The sequence below is a fragment of the Sceloporus undulatus genome, chromosome 2 (assembly GCF_019175285.1).
Source record: "Sceloporus undulatus isolate JIND9_A2432 ecotype Alabama chromosome 2, SceUnd_v1.1, whole genome shotgun sequence".
In the NCBI taxonomy this organism is placed as follows: Eukaryota; Metazoa; Chordata; class Lepidosauria; order Squamata; family Phrynosomatidae; genus Sceloporus; species Sceloporus undulatus.
In genome coordinates, this window is record NC_056523.1 from 145,986,121 (window position 1) to 145,997,598 (window position 11,478).

Consider the following 11,478-nt stretch of genomic DNA (forward strand, 5'->3'; position numbering starts at 1 on the left):
CCATCAGTTGCATTTAGATATATTTACTAGCAATCTGAGGACTCCTGGATTGCCCTGGAACTATCTTTGTCCATCTTGCAGAGCAACTTGTGGAACTGTCCAATTCTGTTGCGCACATATTGTGAGCAGCCAATCCTAGTGGGAGTTTCATTCTTAATTCCTGCATTTGGCTTCTTGATGAGCCAGTACTTCAATACCATCTGTTCTACACATTCTGGTAACATATATACAGAGCAAAGAGTCTGCAGCACTTGGGAATTTTTCCCCTTGTCAACTGAGGAGAAAGAGATCATTTTCAAAGATATGATGAACCGTCTGCAGGAAATGGCAAAGTACCATAACTACAGAAGATCAAGTAATATTTAGAAGGAAAGGAAAAGGATGGGTTACAGTCTTTAAGATAGAAAACATCAAAGAAAGTGTTAGCATGTGGAAGAAGCTGAGTGGGCTCTCAACTCACACCTCTCACTTTAAAATAAAAATTCAAGCAATTTACTTAAGAGTAGTATCTTCTTATGGAAAATAGCCAAATGCATAAAAGGCACACACACAAAAATGTAATAGTTCCCCATGGGTGCAATTATCTATTGAATTTCTGCCTGTTGTGAGACTGTAAAGTGTGCAGGCCTTCCAAGAAAAAAAACCAGAAACCTGCTTTAGAGAAATTGTGTCATGCAATTGTCAAAGAGGCCCTAGGTTTGAATTGATTCTGATTCTGAATAGGGAGTCTCCCAGGATAGCTGTATAAGCCTTCCCAAATTTGATATCCTCCAGATGTATTGGACTAGACATCGTATCCCTCCTAACCCAAACAGCCTTTACTGCACTGTATGGGCATGCGGGAGGTTGTTGTTGTTCAACATGTCTGAATGGTATCAGATTAGGAAAGGATATGTTATAAAAACCTTCCTCCATCCAGTCATTTGTGTATTTAGCATCATTTGGACTGTTAATGATGGAAAGAGACCAGAAGCTCTGAATGGCACTGAAAGTTTACCAAGTTTTTTTTTTTTTTACTATGGTGCCATCCAGACAGTACTTTGGGCTAGCCTGGCCACATAGTAGGGTTGCACGGGGGCGGAGCAACTGCACACCCCACAACCCTAGTACATGGCAGGGGCATAATAATGGTGGCGCCCTGTATACATGGGTACTGCCATTGTTATGTAAGTGCCGTGCAGCATCCGCATGTTGCCATGCGGCACTTATGTAACCAGTGTGCCAGTGGTGCATTTGTTACGCCGCCCCTGCGGCTTTAAAAGAACCCACTTTTCGTGGGTTCTTTTTCCGCTGGAGGGAAGCCACGCAGTTTGGCGGCTGTGGCTTTCCTCTGGGGGGAAAAAGGCCACCACCGCTCTGGACATTCTCTGTGGTATGTACTGGCCTACAACTCCCATAATCAGATTCAGAGAGTTGACGAAAAAGCAGATTTTCTGGGCTCTAGTCCATCAAGATCTCATCCACCACCTTTTCATCTTCAGACCTTCATGCTTTCAAGTCTATCTTGCAGTCTAAGCACTAGGAAGGAAAAGAAACCTGTGATTCTGTAGCTGCTAAATTTCAAGCTTACTGATTTGGGATTATAAATAAAAGCATGACATTGTTATGCTTGCAGCATACATAATCTAATCAAGGATCCAGCCCTGCTCAAAACCTGTTTGTCCTATGTTGTTGTGGGCCTTCAAATCATTATGGTAACCCTAAGGCAAACCTATCATAGGGATTTTTTTGACTAGATTTGTTCAAAGGAGGTTTGCCTTGGCTTCCCTCTGAGGCTGAGAGAGTGTAACTTGCTCAACATCACTCAGCGGGTTTCCATGGCCAAGCAGGCATTCGAACCCCAGTCTCCACAGTCCAATGCTCAAGCCACTACAGCGGTACACAACATTGTCCCATACATGAAGTCAAAGCCTGTCTCTTCTTGCCTTCAAGCAAAGCATGTGGGATTCTGGTGGCATCTAATGGCTTGGTGCCACTCTCTCTCGCATAACCTTTCCCTGACAATTCCATTCTGGTGGCACTGATGGCTCCATAGGCAGTGTGCAGCCCTGAGCCTCTCCAGCCCCCTAACCATCCCCAAATTTCCGAAAGTACCTCTCCCCGGCCTAGTACCTCATATCTCAGGAGCTCAATAAACACAGGTCTCCATGGCAACCAGTTCCGGCTGCGCTCACCGGTGGTGGACGTCTCCCACTAATGAGATGAAATAAGAGACGGGCTCTCCTCCACTCAGGAAAGCAGGAAGGCAATGTTTGGCTTAGGAACCTGTTGCAGGGCAGGCGGCAAGGGGGTGGGGAAAGAAAGACCCCAGCATTTTAACAAAAACATAAAACCCACCACATATTGCACTTTTTTTTTTATTCACAGGCAAGGCAAACCATATTAGCAATTTAATAATATGCAGTCATTAACAGCCCACTTTTACATGCTTACAACTGACAGCTGTTCATCTTGAATAAATATATCCAAGGGTAACTGCATTGGCCATACAGCAAAGCATAAAAACACCTAAAATCCACAAAATCATGCTACACAGTCATTAACAGACGACTTTTACATGCTTACAACTGGTTACTGCTCATATTGAATAAATATATCCAGGGGTAGTTGCCCATACAGACATTCGCCATACAGCAAAGTGCAATAACATCCAAAATGCACAGTGCTACACAGTCATTAACAGACCACTTTTACATGCTTACAAATGATAGCTGCTCATCTTGAATAAATATATCCAAGGGTAGCAGTGTTGACCACACAGCAAAGCACAATAACATCCAAAATCCACAAAACAGTGATACTTTATGGGGCTATAGCACAAAGTACATGTCACAAGCATTTGAAGCTCCCCTGGCTTCTTAGTCAGGGAAAGGTGTTCAAAATCCTACAGAGAGAATAAAGATTTTACAGCTGTTTCCTAAGGAACAGTGGGGCTAAAGCTGCTAGCCAACTCAGGGCTGCCTAACATAAGCCATGAAGGCAGCACCCTGAACAAACCAATGTCTGTTTTGAATATTGCAAGGCAAGTAAAGATCTGGAATATTATTAAAAAAAACAATGCTTGTTCCAGATTTGGGCAAGTCAGTTTCAATGGGCCTCCTCAGTGCAGTTGGGTAATTCTGGACTCTGGACTTAATGGTCTAGTGAGAGGAGGGCAATAGATGTTACTACACTACATTGCTTCATCACTTCAAAATGTGATAAACCAGCCCCTGCTACACATGGGACCCCTTTTACTCATACTGCTGAAAAGGACTCTGGTCTTCTGCCCTGGCCACAACACTGGGCTCTCATCCCTGAACACACAATTTCTTCCAGAGTCTGGAAGAGTGATCTATAAAACCCATCATCCCCCAGCTACCAGGCATGCTGACTGAGGAATTCTGAGAAGTACTGTCCAAGTGAGTAGCTTTGTCCCAAGCTCTGTTTCTTCTTGCCTTTGTTGCTCCTGTCTCTTTATGTGACTCTCCAATGTTTGTCAACACCACATTGCAGGACAGTTGGAAAGATGGAATGAAATGTACAGACCTTCTTCTTTGCTTTGCTTTGCTTTTCTCACACTCTTGCAGCAATGAAAAGCCAAAATGTTCCCTGAATTGGCAGTGGGTTCCAGATGAACCTTAGAATGTGCCCAGTGTTGCCACCTGCTGATGCCAGCCCTAGGAGTTACAAGAGGAAATCTTAACTATCTCCTCCAAATGGTGGCATCTACTTGTGTTTCAAGTCATTATTTGGTATTGTGTTCAAGTAAAAAATGTTTTAATGAAAAACTATTGGGGGGAGATCCCCAGGAATCTACCAATACAATAGAGTTTAGCAATTCCAGCTGAGATTATCAACTTGCTCTAGTACAATGGTTCCTAATTCTGGGCTACCAGCTTTTGAGTATTACCTGTTGAACTATGATTCCCATCTTTCTCAGTTGTTTGTTATTATGGTTGGAGATATTGGCAGTTTGAATCCAGCAACGTCTGGGTACCCAGGTAAAGAACTTGTGCTCTAGCAGTCAAAAATGATTGAACAGCAGTATGCACGCCTCTGAGGAAGTAGGCTAAATCTACTAAAGCTTATGCAACAACTTCTTTCACACAGTCTTAAAGGTGCTGCAAGATCCCTTTGCATACTGATACTCCAGACAACATAGCCATGTCTCTGAATTGCACAATAAGTGCACCATCACAGGGACACTATAAATGTAGTACAAGAGTATTGACAAACCTTGGTCAGTTCATTCTGTTGCTTACTGCTTATGTACATTCACTGCAGAAAACTACCAATAATCCTTCCTCTTTTTAAATGACAAAAAAGATACAGGGAGAAACAGGCAAATAGAGACTGTCAATCATTCTCCCTGAAACAGGCCCTAGACCCATTTCCCTCTCAAAACCAATTACCATTTTGAGGCTCTCATAGTGCCAATCTTGAACTTGTTGACACAGAAGCAAGTCTCACAGAATTCAATACGACAAATTCCCTTTGTAATGTACTTAGGCCAGTGGTGTAATGGAGCCAGGGCCTTCAGGGTTGGAGCACCAACATCCGCTGCTACCCTTACCCCTCAAGTTACCCTGATCTTCTAAGCTTACCTACCTATACTAGTGGGGGGAAATTAATTTTCCCAAGAGTGATACACTCTTGTGAACAATCCTCATTGTAATGCATTGTGTTTTGGAGTTGCTCCATCTTGAATGGCAATTAATATTCATTAATTTTACAATAACAACAAAAATCATAGAAATTTAGAATCATAATAAGTATTATTATTATTATTATTATTATTATTATTATTATTATTATTGAGTTGAAAGAGACATCCAGTCCAACCTCCTGCCATGCAGGAACACATCATCAAACACTCCCAACAGATGGCCATCCAGCCTTTATTTAAAAACCTCCAAAGAAGAAGAGTCCGCTACACTCTGAGGCAACATATTCCACTGTCAAAAAGCTCAGGAAGTTATTCCAAATGTTTAGATAGAATCTCTTTCCCTGTAATGTGGATCCTTTGCTCTGTGGATTATCACATGGGAGGCTTACCATTGGTAAAATATCAGTAAAACGTTCCTGAAGCGCTAAGGTATGACAGCCAGTCATGCTTCTAAATTGTCATTGGGATTTCCCACTCCTCTCCCGTCCTCAAAGTGTTCACGGAGCAGCCATTTCTTCAATAACAGAAGTTCCCGTTATTGAAGAAATGGCTGCTCTGCAAACGCTTTGAGGATGGGAGAAGCAGGATGCCTCAATGATGCTTCAGAAGTCCAACTGGCTATCTCCACGCTTCTGGAGCGTTTTGCCGGCGATTTAAGCACGGTAAGTGCCTCCATGTGATAATCCCCCTAGTCTCTGGTGCAGCAGAAAACAAGCTTGCTCCATCTTCAAAAAGACACCCTTTCAAATTCGTAAACATGGCTATCTTGTCATATCTTAACCTTCTCTTCTACAGGCTAAATAAACATCCAGCTCTTTAATAAGTTGCTCTACATAGGGCATGGTTTCCAGATCTTTCACCATTTTGGTCTCATATTGTCAGAGATGAGAAGTGATAGAACTGGATTCTTGGTGTAGATCAGCGCAGCTGCCTCAATTTTTGTACTCTCCTTCAGAACATCACCAAGAGGACTGTAATGATGGGCATCTGTAGCTTCAAAATTTTCCATGACAACATTGCTTTAGAAAAATGCCTGAGTATTAAAGTGTAGAACAACTGCCACATTGGCCAAAATCAGCAGGAGAAGCAACCTGTTCTGCTAAAAGAGTGCTTGAGTCAGGAAATAATATTTGAAGAGAGTTCCTTTTTGTTGAATGCCCCCATGAAATGTATACATGTGGCAAACACCAGTCATCTTAAAGCACTTCACCCCCAGCTCCCACTTTGTTATTAATTCCCTTGTTGTGTGTTATTTTCTAAAAGGAAGTTACCCAGTCTTTGCAGGATCTCAGTATTTATACTGATACAGTTTAATGCTATTGTCATTTATATTCATACATATTAGTAATAAAAGAAATATTACATTACTATGTACTTAACAACATGATAAATATATTTGCAATATGAAAGCCTAACATGAAATAAAAATTGGGATGTGAATTTACAATTTGTAAATCAGATTGATTTCAGTGACTGAATTCACCAAATGCCAAAAGCTAGGAATGAATCGCATAGAATTAATCGCTTATCCATTTCACTGAAAGCAATGATCAATTCAGCTAACAAATTGGTTTAACATAGTTCAGAGGGGCTGCTTTGCAGATGGATTTTAATCAGACCCATTCCATGCAGAAGATTTCAGTGGCAATAACCTGCTCTTAACCAACAAATCGGTGTCTCTTGGTTAGAGCTATACATTTAATCTTTATTACCTTTCCAATATGCACTTCACACATTTCAGTGAGCACTTGTGGTCTATGATAGTTGCCAAGCATCATACAGGAACAAGAACAACTTTGGAATGCATTAGGAAATAAAAGAAGGGAGGGGGAATCTCAATTTTTAGATTTAGATTTCAGTGTAACTACTTTTTATATAGAGGAAAACATGGTGCTATTTTTAACAGTTGTTCTATTGTATCTTACACCAGTTGCTAGGGGATGGAAGGCAGCGGGAGGAATCTTGTAGCACCTTTAAGACTAACTGTTCATTTTAAGGTGAGTTTTGTGGATTACAATTCACTTCCTCAAATGCAGTGTTGGAGAGTGATCTCTTTGAGGATCTTTCCTAAATGAGAGTGCAAAATCCCCAAACACAATCTCTCCAAAATTGAGTAATACCTTCCACAAGCAGATGGTGGCTCCCAAGCTGTGCTCCTTCCTATTGAAATGGATGTAACCGCATTTTCAATTCCCTTGGGATTTTGCAGCTGCTGGGTCAAAACAGGCTAGAGAAACATTTATAGTTAAATGAACGCCATCAGCATATTGTTCAAATATTCAGCAGTTCCTAGTTGGCAGTGTTACCATGGAAGTCAAACACAGCTACTTACATTCTTTAAAAAACATTTGGCCTAATCCATCTGGCTAATATTCCAGATGCTCTACCCCCCCCCCCCCCCCCGCCCCGCAAGATAGGTGAAAAATTAAGCTCAGATTGAAGGCCATATTCTATTGGCTATTCTCTCTTGTCCCAAGAGAATGCTCTGTGTTCACAAAACACACAGGTTACCACAATTATAAAAAGCCCTCAAGTTAAAAACCTTTTTTTTTTTTTTCATTACAGATTGAAAATAATCCACAGCCAAATTAGTGGGACAGCTGTATGCTTCCTCTTCACCTTTTTTCCAAAGTGATGCAGTAGGTATGTGTAAATCAACAGAAACGCCTGCTATCATTTGTTGCAGGATAACATTTCTTGTGGACCAGCTATCTGCCTGGCTATTGGATCCAGTGCAGCACAATAAGGGCAGGATTCTCATCTCCATGAAGTCTCTTACAGCACTTAAATGACATGTTCCCAAATGCATCTGCATAAAGCAGTTTACCTTTGATACTGCATCTGGGGTGGGGTGGGGGACATTCTGTATCATAAGCTCCTTGTTAGTCAAAGTCACATTCATATTTAAGCCAGCCCATTGTCTTTCATCTTTCACAATCGTCTCCCTTACTAGAATGGCAAAGGAAGCCACTGTCTACTTACCTCAGCCTTTCTCTTCTGCACAAGCCATCGTTCTGTCTTCATATCTAATGGCTATGTGGCTGACACATTTATGTCAATGTTGGGTTTGTGGGTTTTGTTTTTTTATTAACTGTAATTTCAGGCAGCAAAGAGATCTTGTAGCACCTTTGATACTAACTAAGAGAAAGAGGTTGGTAGCATAAGTTTAAGTCTACATCATCAGATGCATGGAGTGCCTAGGAACAGACCTTTGCAGCTATGAACCAGCAGGTTGTATGTGTGAATAGCAACAGAAATGCAAAAGATATGGGCACAATGATGAGGTGACAAGGTGAGGTGACATGGTCATTGGAGGATGAAGGCAAGGGGGGAAATGTTGCTTAAAGCCAGGGTGAATAGATAACCATATGAATGGTGGAGAGAGTTATTGGAAAGTAGTGTGATGCTGGCTGGGAACCAGAAAAGAGATGTGGTAAACTGGCCAAGAGAACCTTTATGAGGCTAGGTGGTCAACTAGTATTACAATGAGTGTAGTGTGCCAGGATACCATTGTCTCTGTTCAAACTATTGTTAATGGACTGGAGTTTGTGGATATATTCCAATTCTGCTGTTTCTTCTTCCAATCAGTAAAATTTTCTTTTGTTGAAGAACAGCTGTTCTGAGGTCCAAGATAGATGGCCCAGGAAAACTGAAGTGTTCTACAACTGTTTTTTTGTGTATTCCCATTACTAATGTCTTATTTATGTCCATTTATCATCTGGGGCAAAGACTGGCCTGTTTGCCCAGTGTAGAGTGTTGAAAGGCATTGTTGACAGTGGATAGCATATATTACATTCAAGCAGGGGTTCCCAACCTGGGGTGCAAGATGAAATTTCAGGGGGTGCAACAAAGAGTGGTTTGTATCATTGAGTGATGAGTCACAAGTCAGCTGTCAGTGTGCCTTGAGAAGTGGTAGTATGTGGTTGTGTTGCATAGACAGTAGTCTCATTGTTTATTTAATCAAAAAGAGAGAATTTTACCATTTACAATTGTTGACATTTTTTTCTGAATAAATCAGAATCTCATTGCTCAAATTAGACTAGCATTTTATACACTGAGTTAAAAGCTTACTTTTATAGATTAGACTTAATTTGTTCACCCACAGTATTGTATTCAATCAGTTTAAAAATTAGAAATTAGACTTCATTTTAAAATGTGATATTAGTATTGAAAGGGGTACGCACAGCAACCAAACATTTCCCAGGGGTGTGGGGCATAGAAAAGATTGGGAACCACTGCATTAGAGGATCAGCAAGTTAAAGTAACTGTAATATTGTGGATAATGTGATTAAATCCTTTGATGACATTTCCTGAGTCGATGTATGGGCAGAATTGGTATATGGGTTTATGGCAAGATCTTGTACCCATCTCTCCATCCATGTTATGTGTCCTCCTGTAGGTAAGTAATTTATCACATCTTCTTTCTAGTTCCCAGCCAACATCACACTAAATTTCATTAACTCCCTCCACCATTCATATGGTTATCTACTCCCTTTGACTTTAGACAACATCTTTCCTCCTACCTTTGACCTCTAATGACCATGTTAAAACTGAACAGCATCTTATCACCATACTTTTGCATTTCTATTGCTATTACAATACTACTGGTTTTCTTTGTATAAAATTTGTACAAAAATCAAAGGATTTTGAGGGGGAAAATAATCAGCACACCATTCAGTATAAATTATCAGGTTATTCATCAAGTCTGTTTCCACCCTTAAATCTAAACAGGCTGGATGTTTCTTTAATACATGGAACCAGCTCATTCACACTATAAAGGTCTGTTCCTATGCACTCCGCCCCATACATCTGATGAAGTAGACTTAAGTCTATGAATTTTCACAATTTTTAAATTATAAATTTTAAATGATGAATGTTAAATGTGGCTTGTTTTAATACGTGTGTATCTTATTTGTTCTTTTAAACTGATGTGTTTTAACTAATGTCATGTACTTGTTAATTGTTGTTGTTCCCCACCTCAATCCATGGGGAGAGGCAGGTAAGAAATAAATATTGTTGTTATTGCTGTCGTTGTTATTGTTGTTATTATTTCAGGAGATGACTTGCATGCATGTGAATCAGCACATCTATCTCTACCCAGTAAACTGTAATATCATTCTGATGCTAATCAGATCAGAATCTGACCAGCTGCTCACAGCACACCTCTTGGGAACCTGATATGGGCATCATCGCCCATATAAGGAAAGATACAAATGTAATGTCATTTTTAAAAAAGTCAAAGGGGAACTGTCCTTTCCATTCTTTTCTTTTTGTAATAGAGGAAATAATAATAACATTGTTGTTTTTCCCACATATATTTTTGTGAGGTTTACTGTATGAACAATTGGAAGAGAATTGTGAGTATATCATCTTGATAATGGATTTTGTATGAAAAAAATCATTCAAAAAGTTGATGTGAAATGCTTAGATTGGTGGACAAGGATCCAGGTTAGGTTCAAACTCCGCTCAGTCATGAAGCTCACTGCCTTCAGACAGCAACTATCCCTCAGGCTGTATCTACACTGCAGAATTAATGTTATTGAATTCTGGGGTTTGTAGTTTTATGAGATATTTAGCCCACTCTGTTAGAGAGCTCTGGTGCCACAACAAACTACAAATTCAAAGATTCCATAGGATGGAGCCATGACAGTTAAAGTGTCAAAGAGCATTAATGCTGCAGTATGACAGCAGCTTTAGTCTATCCTGCTTCACAGAGTTGTGGTGTGTAAAAGTGGTTGGAACTGAACTGTGGAGATTGCCTTAAGTTCCATGTCAGAATACCTGGTTAAAAATACAATAAATATATAGTGGTACATCAGATAGAGTTAGAGAAATAGTGGTACAACTAGAATAATATGAATACAGAGGTACCGAGCTATATATTTTTTCCCAAAAGCATAAGAAACAAATATACATACAAAGTTGGTAATGTGACCACACATTTGTGGTAGTTTTGGCTAAAGTGGGCAGTCCTTTTTATATATATATAATGCCAGGATCAAAGAAATCAGAAGACTAGGAATGGGAAGGGCAGCTATGAAAGAACTAAACAAGACACTCAAGAGTAAAGATATACAACTGAACACTAAAGTTAGCATTGTCCAAGCCATTGTACTCCCCATCACTATATATGGCTGTGAGAGCTGGACAGTGAAGAAAACAGATAAGAACAAAATCAACTCATTTGAGATGTGGGGCTGGAGAAAAGATACCATGGACAGCAAAAAGGCAAACAAAAAGTCATTGAAAAGAACAAGCCTGAACAACCCCTGGAGGCGAACATGATCAATTTGAAGCTATTGTATTTTGTTCACATCATGAGAAGGCAAGACTCATTAGAAAAGACAATAATGCTAGGAAAGGTAGAGGGTAGCAGAAAGAGAGGAAGACGGATACTCAATAAGGAAAGTCATGGGCATGGAATTACAAAACCTAAGCAGAGCAGTGGAGGACAGATGGTCTTGGAGATGTTTCATCCACAGGGTCACCATGAGCTGGGGTAAATTCAAGGGCAGTTAAAAACAACAGCAACTGGACTGGGGTCATGGAAACCTCCTGAGTGACAATAATAATAATAATAATAATAATAATAATAATAATAATAATAAATGATTTATTCATAGCCTGCCCAATCACAAGGAATCCAGGTGAGTTACAGCAATAAAAATACATTAAAATAAAAATACACTCTTTTTCTTGAGGCTAGCCCTGATAGGGATGGGCCAGCCTTTTCACTCCCTCCCAGGCCACAAGATGACAGTTGCCATGGAGGGAGGGCTCTTCTTCTTGAGGCTAGCCCTGATAGGGATGGGCCAGCCTTTTCACTCCCT

The 11,478-nt window shown here is 40.3% G+C and overlaps 1 long non-coding RNA gene across 1 annotated transcript in view; it reads left to right on the forward strand.

Moving 5' to 3' along the window:
- Nucleotides 1–3,224: 3,224 nt before the first annotated feature.
- Nucleotides 3,225–11,478, forward strand: part of LOC121921039 — a 9,765-nt gene continuing 1,511 nt past the window's right edge. The window contains exons 1-2 of the long non-coding RNA XR_006101828.1: nt 3,225–3,401; nt 7,214–7,291. This is a non-coding gene — a long non-coding RNA (uncharacterized LOC121921039). The remainder of the gene's footprint in view (nt 3,402–7,213; nt 7,292–11,478) is intronic.